Source organism: Phoca vitulina, unplaced genomic scaffold (genome assembly GCF_004348235.1).
Source record: "Phoca vitulina isolate PV1807 unplaced genomic scaffold, GSC_HSeal_1.0 scaffold5, whole genome shotgun sequence".
NCBI classification, from domain to species: Eukaryota; Metazoa; Chordata; class Mammalia; order Carnivora; family Phocidae; genus Phoca; species Phoca vitulina.
This window is the reverse complement of record NW_022589708.1, coordinates 36,661,766-36,673,901: the sequence shown is the minus strand read 5'-3', so window position 1 is coordinate 36,673,901 and position 12,136 is coordinate 36,661,766. Positions and strand designations below refer to the sequence as shown.

Here is a 12,136-nt window from a genome sequence, read left to right as displayed (position 1 = left end):
ATTATTTTTAAGTCATTAATTATTTTTGGATATCTTACAGCATAGATTGTTACCTTACATAAGTCAGACCTTATTAAAAAAATAAGAAACCTTGTTCCCCTTTAAGAGAAGGAATCAGTGATGCCACCTGTTAGATACAAAAAATACTGGCAGCCCTTAGAAGCATATGGCACTGTGTGAGTAATGAGAGCTCCTACAGCTCTCTCTTTTTATTCATCTTTACAAAATCCCTATCCTAAATACCACACAGGGTTCTTTTGGGTATGGGGTATATATTAGTTTCCTGTGGCTACTGTAACACTACCACAAACTGGGTAGCTTAAAACAACAGACATTTATTCTCTCATAGATCTGGAGGTTAGAGGTTCAGATAACAGTCTCAGCTCCCCCTGAAATTTCAAGAGAAGTAGCCTTCCTTGCCTCTTCTAGCTTCTGCTGGCAATCCTTGATTTTCTGGATGCATGTCTGTGATTCTATGTCCAAATTTCCTTTTCTTATAAGGACAAGAGTCATATTGGACTCAGGGCTCACCCTAATTCATTACTATCTCATCTACCTTGATCACATTTGCAAAGACCCTATTTCCAAAGAAGGTTACTTTCTAAGGTTCCTTTTTTTTTTTTTTTTTTTTTTAAGATTTTATTCATTCATTTAAGAGAGACAGAGACAGAGCACAAGCAGGGGGAGAGGCAGAGGGAGAGGGAGAAGCAGACTCCCTGCTGAGCTGGAAGCCTGATGCGGGGCTCGATCCCAGGACCTGGAGATCATGACCTGAGCTGAAGGCAGATGCTTAACCACCTGAGCCACCCAGGTGCCTACTTTCCAAGGTTCCTAATGGACATGAATTATGAGGCAACACCATCAACCCAGTTTAGTGTGGGAGGGAATAAGAAATAGGTTAGAGGGAGAGGTCTGCTGTAGCATAAGTATGTGCATAACAGAATAAATGTCACTACATAAATAGTATCATCAAAGGTGCCTATTTCCTAAAATTTGGGAATGTAAATGACAGAGAGAACACCAAGAGTGGCCAGTACTACAGCTGGAAATGGCCTTATCATACTACATTTTTTGAAAAATTTTCAGGGTCAAGATAGTAGTTCTCCACAAATTGATTTTGAGTCTGATTTTTAAATTGTTATTCATATTGGATTGGATTTTTGGAATCTAACTTATATTTATTAACTTACAATATACTACCACCATTAGTTTATACTTTCATGAAATTATACAATAGCATCAGTTTATAAATTCAAAATAAAAAAATAAATGACCAGAAAATACATAATGCCATGAAAAATTTCATCTCAAGATGACTAAGCATAACATTTAGAGTTGCTTATTAAACTTGAAAATGAGTGATATAAGTACACATGTCACTTTCTCATTTTCCTAACGTCCCATTTCTTCTGTTCAAGGAATAAATACGTACATTCTCCCTTTTTGTCAATCTTATTCCAAGAATTGACATGTTTTTGAGTGAACTAAAATAAAAAATGAAATGTGCCTATGTCAAAAAAAGATACTATAAAAAGGGATATTATAAATTTATTCTGTAAATACTAAGTCAGTATACACTATGCCCCACATCTTGGGCTAGGTACTTGGGATATAATATAATAAATTGTTCAGATATACTTGAAGGCTTCCTGTCTTCTTCCATGACTTGCCACACCCTATATACAGATGGGCATTTGATTATACCTAAAACTTTCCTTTCAACAAGTAAAGCATGTTAGCTTTCCCAAGGTACATATCTAAACCAGAATTTCACCCTAACATGCAAAGTAAAAATCTTGAGCTTGCTTCATTTTCTACTTCAATTTTATGATATTTGATTAGCTTTTCCAAATAGTTGTAATAGTAAAGTGGATATAATTGAGTGTTTTGAAACCTAGGCCAGTATTAAAATGAAGACTAAATTATTCTGATTCTCTTTCTTCCTAAAAATATGTAAGTTAAACTCTCAAATTTGAGAGGGATCCTAATTCTATTTCTGATTTGTGCAGATGGGTTTGCATGAATTATTGTCTGTAACAATTTTTCTTAAGTCAGAAACTGATCATAATTTAAAAAGGGATTATCAATTAAAACCAAATCCAGACTCAGGTAAGGAGAAAAGGCTATTGCAATAAAGGGGAGGCAGACTACGACAGTAGAGAAAATACTCTGAACTTAAAACATCTATAAACCTCTCAAAGGTCAGGCAGAAATGGATTTTATTTATAGGAATGAGTAAACAAGGCTAGAAAGAACCCGTTGTGCGGAGGTGGGATGAATAGGTGGTGTGCTCTGACAGTTGATCAGGAATGTTTTTCTGTGAGGTGAGCTGATTCTCAGGAGGGACTCATAAAGAAGGTACCAAAGTTCAGGGGCCAAATGAAAACTTACTAAATGTGGATCAAGGCAGGTTACCAAGCATTTTGTCCATATTGCTCAGTAGCACAAATGGTTTAGCTACTCATTAATGAACCAAAGAATAGGAGTTTGGAGGATTTATGTCTAGCCTTGTCAATATATAAGCAAGAAGGCTATCCGCGAATCTTACCTAAGTTACATGTGGATAGTTATTTGCAGTAGGGCATTTCCTAGAACACAAAGTGGGGAGGAGCAGGGGAAGGGTTTCTTAATTATTATTTTCCAGAAGCATAAGGCTCAGGTAATGTTCAACATTCTCAGGGGTAGTTAGGCCAATACAAATCCAACTAACACAAAAAAATAAGTTAATTTATACTCTTAACCCTTATTCATTAGATGCTTAAACTAAGTCATATATTTCAGAAGGTAAACTGAATTCCATGCAATTAATGCACAAGTTATTATTAAATACTTACCATATGATTAAAAATGGAAAACTTTTCTTAGTTTACTTTTTCTTCTACAATTTGCAAACACAGAAACACAAGCATCTTGTCCACAAAATCAGCATGTAAATCAGGCAGTTAGGCATAAAGTAAAAAGTCTTTCTTCTAACTTAAATTTTAGATTCTTTGTCAGTTGGTTAGAAATAATTTTATATGCTCTGTGATTAAAACTACTTAGCAGGGGCGCCTGGGTGGCTCAGTTGGTTAAGCGGCTGCCTTCGGCTCAGGTCATGATCCCAGGGTCCTGGGATCAAGCCCCGCATCAGGCTCCCTGCTCGGCGGGGAGCCTGCTTCTCCCTCTCCCTCTGCCTGCCTCTCTGCCTACTTGTTCTCTCTCTCTATCTCTGTCAAAAAAATAAATAAAATCTTTAAAAAAAAAAAACTACTTAGCAAAAAGCACATGAATTATAGCACATGAGTTGCAATTTAATAGTCCTATTTAATCTTTTGAATCTCATATTACTTTTTCCATGAACATGATTTGCTGAAATGGAGTCACATCTTATAGGAAGGTTATATTTAATACATATTAACAAGTATTTAATATGTACTTTTTCTCCATGTTGAGAGGACAAAATGTTATATTTTTTTCTCCAGTCTTAATATGCGATATATAAGTTATTTTTATGTACAGTTCATTAGAAATTGCACAAATTTTAATATATAACTTAACCATTGAAAAAAGAGATGGCAATTAAGGCTAAGGAAGAATTAAGTCAAATTAAACTGGGAGCCAAGGAAGTGTACAAAAGTAAGCGGAGGAGTGGCGATTTAGCTCTTACTACTTTGCCTTAGGAAAATTTCATGAAATGGATATTTCATGATTATGATTTTTTTTCTATGTACTTAGAGTTGTAGAAAGAATATAAGAAGCTATTTTCCTTAGATACAAGATTAACTAGACCAAACATAAAAAGATGCTTACTTCCTTATACTCTTGCATGTATAACAAATGCTCACGGAAGATTTAATAGCAATAAGAGTGAGAGAGGTGTTTTGCCAAATAGGGTTTGAGAAAGTTTATAGGAATAAATCTGCCTGTGTTGTAGCTAAAAGAAAAGCCTCCATAAAATCTTCACCCTTTGGGCATCTGGACCAACCAATGAAGAATTATTGCAGTAACTATTTTCCCAAATGCATAGTATGTGGGAAGGAAAAAAATATTACAAATACAAGAGTCAACACTTTAAACAAAAATCACAAATAAAACAGCTGGAGGGGAGAGTAAAAAGAATAATTAGAACTGCATTGTCCATCTGGAAAAAGTCTACTATCCTTCTGGTCATAACTCAAGGCTCTCTGAAATCTTCCCTAATGTCCCTAGGCACTCTCTGTTTCTTCCTTGCATGTGTGTTTTATTTATATAGTGTTTGCTATTTCTCCTTTATCTAAGAGATGAAAAAGAATGGATGTAATGAAATAGGTAACTAAAAGCAAGATACGTAGAATATACTTTCTGAACGTGGCAAATAAAACTAAATCTTGCCATATCATCCCTGCTCTAGTATTATTTAATAAATGGAGTTAATATTTGGTCTATGTTTCTAGCATAAATTCTTATTTTTTAGCATAACTATGACAACATTCTAACCAAGTAATTTATATATTATATTACATGGTATATAGACCTGAAAATTAAAGTGATTGCTGCCATTCCTTTTTTCTTTGTGGTGTGCAGAATTGGTTAAATGTTATGCTTCTGAAAATACCTTTAAAAACTGAGCATTTCATGCTCAAAGGGAAAAAAATCTGAAAGCTGATATATCCTGAGCTAAGAATAAACTCTACCAGGTCTTGTGATATCTCTGTGCCATATCTTGGCATACACCGTTTCTGGCCTACAATATAAGAAATTAAGAAGTTTAATGATTTCAACCAGCTCACAAATAAAAGAGTCGTTTCAGCAACTGCTTATATTTCTACATTCTTTTTGGAGTGCTTGACTTAGTTTAATATAGGGTTCCCTAACAACGTCTACCTGTAATAATAATCCAAGCTTTGGAAAACCTGACATGTTTTACTGAACATACATAGGATCCTGAATCTGTATAGATTTCTAAACACAAAGTTGCGAATAGAAATTTTCACTAAATAACTGTAAAAAGCAATTATTACAAGTAAAATGGGAAGAAAAAGATTAAAACCCTAGATTTTAGGATCAAATAAAAACAGAAATCAGCATACATTCTCCTTGGGATCCCAGTGAAGCAACTTTAGGCACATCCGTAAATACAGCTTCTAGTTCATTTTGGAAAAAAAATATTATTTTAACAATCTTGACCTTGGGATAACATGCTACTTGGTTGCTTTTCAGAAATCTGGGACAGAACAATAGAGCATGACTGTTCATCAGTGTTTCATTTATTCATATATACTTTACTTAATTTTTTAAAGACTTATTTATTTTAGAGAGAGAGTGAGTGAGTGAGGGGAGGGGCAGAAGGAGAGGGAGAGAGATTCTCAAGCAGATTCCCCACTGAGCACAGAGCCTGACAACACTGGGCTCAAACCCATGACCCATGAGATCGTGACCTGAGCAGAAATCACGAGCTGGACACTTAACTGACACGAGCCAACCAGGTGCCCCTATCCATATATACTCAAGTATAGAAAACAAATGTGCAGAGTGTGTGTTTATACATATTAAAAATACATATGACATAGGAGTGAAAGAATGGTATTTTACTTCCAGAGTTTTAAATTGTAAGAAAGATAAACATTTGGACAAGGATTTTCTTAAGTTTTAGAGCACTGATTATGCTTTTAAAACTTATTTTTTATATTTTCTGACCATCAGTTGAAAGTATAAAGATATACTAAAGAGGAATGCAACTTTCTATTAAGAATTCAAATGTTGGGGCGCTTGGGTGGCTTCTGTCGTTTAAGCATCTGACTCTTGGTTTCGGCTAAGGTCATGATCTCAGGGTCATGGGATTAAGCCCCCATATGGGTTCCATACTCAGAGTGGAGTCTACTGGTCCCTCTCCCTCTGCTCCTCCCCCTGCTTGTGTTCTCTCTCGTGTACGCACGCTGTCCTCTCTCTCTCTCTAAAATAAATAAAATCTTAAAACGAAAATTCAAATGTTTTACTTGTGTTACAAAATCAAGTACCACTTTGAAAGTGGAGGATATTTTCCTGTAAAAATGCTTATGTCTATACATAACTAGAAAAAAAACAACGTTGCCAAGAAAGTTTGTGTTTTTATATTTTTAGTATAAATTTAGATCTATCTGCAGCAACTGTATGTATTCTGCAAAACAGACATGAGTTTGTACTTGAATAATCATTGCCTTAAAACACTTTATAGATTAAAATTTCTTAACTTTTGTTTATAACATTAGTCTGAAGTTGAAAGAGTTTCTCAGAAGACCAGATGTGTACTTAGGGTTTTATAGCCACATGATTTGTATAAAATTTGACTTAAAATATGATTTTTTTCTCTCCTTCTGAGGGAAAAAGCTCAAATATAATGTCCTCCACAAAAACATAATCTACTAAAACATTGTGGAGTTGCTTTGGGATTTTAATAATCTTTTGGAGCAACCAGACTTACTTAGCAATCTCTAGTAGGAAGGTGATTTCATTGATCATTTTAATTTGTCACATTCCATTCTTTGAATAGAAAGGTGAATGTGGATAATCAGTAAGAAGGGGAAAAATAATTAGGGTGGTAGAATATTCCCACCTCAAAACCTGAGGTTTGCCTACCCAGCAAAGATTTATTAGACAGGTCACAAAAAAGCACCAAGAGAAAAACATTAAAAATTGAACTTTGTCAAAATTAAAATTTTCAGTTAATTAAAGAATACCATTAAGAAAACAAAGAGACAGGGGTGCCTGGGTGGCTCAGTAGGTTGAGTGTCCAACTCTTGGTTTCAGCTCAGATCATGATCTCAGGGTCATGAGATCAAGCTCTGTGTCTGGCTCTGTGTTCAGCAGGGAGTCTGCTTGAGATTTTGTCTCTCCCTCTTCCTTTGCTCCTCCTCCCCACTCACTTGTGCACACATTCTCTCTCTCTCTCTCTCTCTAATAAATAAATAAATCTTAAAAAAAAGGAAAAAAAGAAAATGAAGAGACAAGCCACAGTAAGGGGGAAAAAAAACTATTTGCCATATATATATATATATAATATATATGAAAAATGACTCATATTCTGAATATATATCTGCCATATATAAAAGACTCTTAAAAATCAACTATAAAAATGAAAGCAAAAAATACAATAAATATGGGCAAAAACTTGGGACTAAAACTTCACAAAACAAGATATACAAATGACTAATAAACACATGAAAAAGCTCTCAACATCTTTGAGTATCAGAATAATGGAAACTAAAATCACAATGAGCTAGAATGCATAAAGTTACAAAGTCTACCAGAATGTTGGTAAAGTTGTGGAGCACCTGGAACTCTCACACAATGCTGGTGAGAATATTCTCCAAATATTTTGGAAAATTATTTGTCATTTCTTAACAGTATAACAAAATAACATACTGTTATTACATAAAAATATGGCGTGGGCACTGTGTGTGTGTGTGTGTGTGTGTGTGTGTATCATATGAGCCAGAAAAGTCACTCTTAGATCATTTATCCAAGAGCAATGAAAATATAGTTGTCAAAATCATTCATATGAGGATTTTTAGACCACACTAATTCATAATAGCCAAAAACTTGGAACACCCTTAACGTTCCTTAACAGAGAAATGGATAACAACTTGTATATTCAAACAATGCATTACTACTCAGCTATAAAAAATATAAACTACTGTTACTCAAAACAACATAGATAAATCTTTAAAAAAAAATCAGCCTAAGGGCGCACCTGGGTGGCTCAGTTGGTTAAGTGACAGACTCTTGATTTCAGCTCAGGTCATGATCTCAGGGTGGTGAAATCGAGCCCCGTATCAGGCTCCACGCTCAGCAGGGAGTCAGAACCTGCCTGAGATTCTCTCCCTGTCCTTCTGTCCGGCCCCCGTTGTGTGTTCTCTCTCTCTAAAATAAATAAATCTTAAAAAAAGATGATACATATAATATATGATGTTTTCATTTAACTTATCTAAGTTTTCTATTTGCTATCATAAAAGTAATAAGTAATCATAGTGAAAAAGATTTTTTAGAAGTATAGAGAAGTATACAATGAAGTAAATTAACTCCTCTCCCCTGCCCACAAAGCTAATTCCATTCTTATCTTCATCATTTATTACTGATGCTAAATATAAAATACTAAAGATTTTATTTTTCCTAGAAAAGTAAAGTATGTCACACATGGATTTCTGAGTACTTTTTCTTCTATTCTTAAATTTAAGTCTGGGTTTAAAATTATTTTCCATGTGCATTAGAAGGAACAAATTCATTGTTCTCTAGAATATACATTATTGCTGGTTAGAAGGATGATAACAATTTGTCCCTTGCCTATTGAAAGTAGCCATATCACTTTCCCTCTTTGGGGGGAATACTTTCTCTTTTTAACTGAAAATTAAAACTGCAGCAAAAGTGATTAGGTTTGTTTCTTCTTATTTATTTTGTACTTCCTGGATTCCTTCATTCTGAAGATTCCAGGTGCTCAGCTCAGGGGAAATTTAGTCTATTAGTTCTTTATGTACCTGCTCCATTCTTTCTGGCATTTTCATGAGATGGAACTGGAAATTCAGTAAGTATTCTCTTTGAGTTTTATCTTTTCTTTTATGCATATATCCTATAATAATAAAAATAGTTATAAAAGAATTTATACTTATTAAGTATTTACTAAACACCAGGCACCTTAAATTCCTTTGATGAATTATTTCATTTAATCCGGCTAACTATCTTTTAAGGTAAATATTATATTTAATCCCATTTTAGCAGATTAGAAACCAGAATATTCTTAAGGTCAAGTTAGTTATCTAAGGTCACACAATTCAAAAAATTATAGTGACTGAAAGATGGAATAGATGGATTGTATACCTAATTGCTACTCTTTTTCTTCTTTTCATATAAATATACATATTCCCCAAACTTTATTTTCTAATCATCAAATTTAGTCATCACCCTTATCTATTCTTAAGCAGCATTTCTATTAAAATATATTGCTTTATTTTTCTTTATTGATATATAATTTATGTAAAGTAAAATGTACAGATCTTTAGTGTACAGTTGGTAAGATATGATAAATGTGTATACCCATGTAGCCAACCTCCACTTCAAAATATAGAACATTTCCATCACCCCCAAAATTTCTCTCATGGTCTTTTCTAGTCAATCACCACCATCACCACCACCACCATCCCTAACCCACCAAGGCAACAACTGTTCTAATTTCTCTTACCATAGATCACTTTTGTGTGGTCTTAATCTTTATATAAATAAAGTCATGTGTTACACACTCTTTTTCTGTCTGGCTTCTTTCAGTCAACTCTACATCTGTGAGATTCTTTCACTTGGCTCTATGCATCAATAATTAATTTCTTCCTATTATTATGTAGTATTCACTTGTACAAATATAAAATTTATTTTTATACTACTGTTGTGAGAAGTCTGTTTTTGCCCATTATGAGTAATGTTGCTAGGAAATTCTTGAACAATTCTTTTGTGGATCTATGCCTTCATTTCTCTTTGGTGAATACCTTGGAGTAGAATTTCTGGGTCATGTTGTGGGTAAACATTACCAATATAAGAAACCGCCAAATTTCCAATTTCTTTTTTTTTTTTTTTAACAGATGTAATATTTTCTATAATCTATCTAGAGATCCTTTACATGTGACCAGTAGATCAGAGCAGGCAAAACTACTGACTTGGATAACAAAGCTAACTTCAGTATTATCCTGGTAAATGTTTAACAACTCCCTCTGGCACTAGTTGGTATAAATAATCCCATCATAGCCAATTTCAAGCTACCAACATAACATCAACCAACTCCCAAAATTCCTGAAAATTTCACAATCAGTTCTCCCAATAGAAGTTAACTTCAGTACCCCTTTGGACCTATCAGTTTATCTTAGGCAACAGGAAAAATAAAGCTAGGCAATTCACTATGTAGTCTCCCTCCTTCCCAAATCTGTCTGTGGGTATGGAATAGATAAATAATAATGCTTACTTAATGCTAACTATACGGCAAGTAACATGCTAAATACTTCAGATGCAATATCTCTGTAAATCATTTAATACCTACAACAACGCTAAGTACATTTTTATTGATGAAGAAACCAAGGCATGCTTAAGTGAAATGCTTTCCTAAAGTCCCATACCTACTAGAGCCATTGAGCTAGCATTTCAACTCAGGCGTACTAGCTGACCTTTATATTAATACATAGTTGCCATTCTTCTGGAGACAACACATGATTTTGTTTTGTCACTGTTTGTTCACTATTTAAAACCCTGATTAACTGATATTTGATAGATACCTGATAATGTAAATTGTTTAATTACATTTTATACAGGCTTTACGAATCCACCTAATATTTCATTTGTGAAAAAAAAACTCGAGAGATTACAATTATATACAAAGACAAATTTGAAATCTAGAATCAAGCAATCATGAGAAAAGAATGACTTTATATTGCATTCAAAAGCAATTCAAATTAAATTACCATTATCTTAAGTCAGATCTAAAAATGTTTTGGAAAACTGGATAAAAGATGTATTTGCTTATTCATAAGATTCTACATATATAACAAATTGTTTCTGCTTTGAATTATATATATATAAATTGAATCATATATGTGTATATATATAAAACAACTTCACTATAGAATAAAACTTATGCCTCAAGTTCACCGAAGTTCAGCACATGGAAGAATGTGAAATGTCAGCGGTCCTCAGCAAAAACTGATCCCTGAATGTCAAAGCCCCACCCAAGCAAGACTGACTGACGCACTCTAGATAAAGGCAGCAGGGGAGCAGTTAGTCTTGTCAAAACTTGTCGGCCCCTAAGGTGCTCATAGTTAGGAGATACCCTTCTGACCTTTCATTGCTTTGAGCCAGGTGTCTTAGAAGTTTCCAGGCCGGCTGGAGCAGGCGAGCCTTCAAGAGAGGGGAAGAAAAACTTTTAAAAGAGGACTTGGGGCCTACGGTGGCCGACGAGGGACACGCAGAGCGGCCGGCTGCAAGACGATGCGCTTCATGCAGCCGACCAGCGGGCCGGAGAAGTTGTGGCTGCAGAAATGGTGCTTGGCCACAGCAGACACGCCGCGAAAGAAGACGGCTCGGGAGCTTATGCAAGTCGTTCTGGCTTGCAAGCCCATGATGTGCAGCCTCCTGGAGTAGGAGGACCTCAAAGTCATCTATAAAAGATACGCCAGCCTCTATTTCTGCGGCGCCATGGAGCGCCTGGTCAATGAACTCGTCAGGCTGGAGCCGATGCACCGACCTGTGAAGCTCCTGGACAAATACTTCCGCAGCGTGTGCGAGATGGACTTCTGTAACGTTGAGAAGGCCTGCTTCCTCTAGTATGAGGTTTTGATGGGGGGTGATGTCCAGGACAGCTTCAAGAAGCATGTGCTGAAGGCTGTGACGCAGGCCGACCTGCTGCAGGAGGAGGAGGAGCGCTCCTGCTGGAGGAGATTGGGGTAGCCCCCGGCGCAGCCTTTGGAGACTTGCGGAGCTGGTGGAGAGGCAGGACGTGAGTGGCCGCTTCTTACATGTCTCTCCGAGGACCCTTTTCTTGGTGGGACCCGGCTGCCCCTCTTCTGCTGCCTCACCTTCTTTTGCAGTGAGCTCTGGGCTCAGGACCCTCAAACATTACATCCCTCCACTTCTTACTTCCTGTTTCCCCCTTTCCCCCTCAAGATTTTAGGAGCAAGGAGGCAGGAAATTATAGCCAAAACAGCTGCTATTTGGTTTTCATCCCCTGCCTTTGCAGAACTATTGTCACTCCAAACTTCTTCCCCTCCCCGAAAGCTGTAAATATATAAATATGTCAGATTAAAGAAAAAGGTCTGGGGGCTTTCTCTTCTCTTGCCCCATATCTCACCTCCATCTCTCCCCGCAGGCAGCCGGGGCGTCTTCTCTGCCTGGGAGGGGGTTTCTGTGTAGTAAACGGAAGTTCCCTTTTCCACATCTGCCTCCCTCACTTTTTGGCTGCAGCGCCAGAGGAAGAACAATATAATTTTTCTAATCTTGCCACTTTGTGGGAAGGAAGAGTTGGAGAAAGGGTGGGCTTTGTGGGAGACTGGGCCCCGTCCTTCTTTCACTCCACGTTCTAGGTGAGGCAGGAGCTTAGGGGGTGGAGTGGGTGAGTGTCTGACTTTATTTCCTTCCCTCTGAAATAAAAGGAAAAAGATTTCCGGGGCGGGGC

General features: G+C 36.2%; 1 pseudogene; it reads left to right on the top strand.

Moving 5' to 3' along the window:
* The first annotated feature begins 10,953 nt into the window (after positions 1–10,953).
* On the top strand, positions 10,954–11,412 carry LOC116631398 (annotated as a pseudogene).
* The last annotated feature ends 724 nt before the right edge of the window (positions 11,413–12,136 follow it).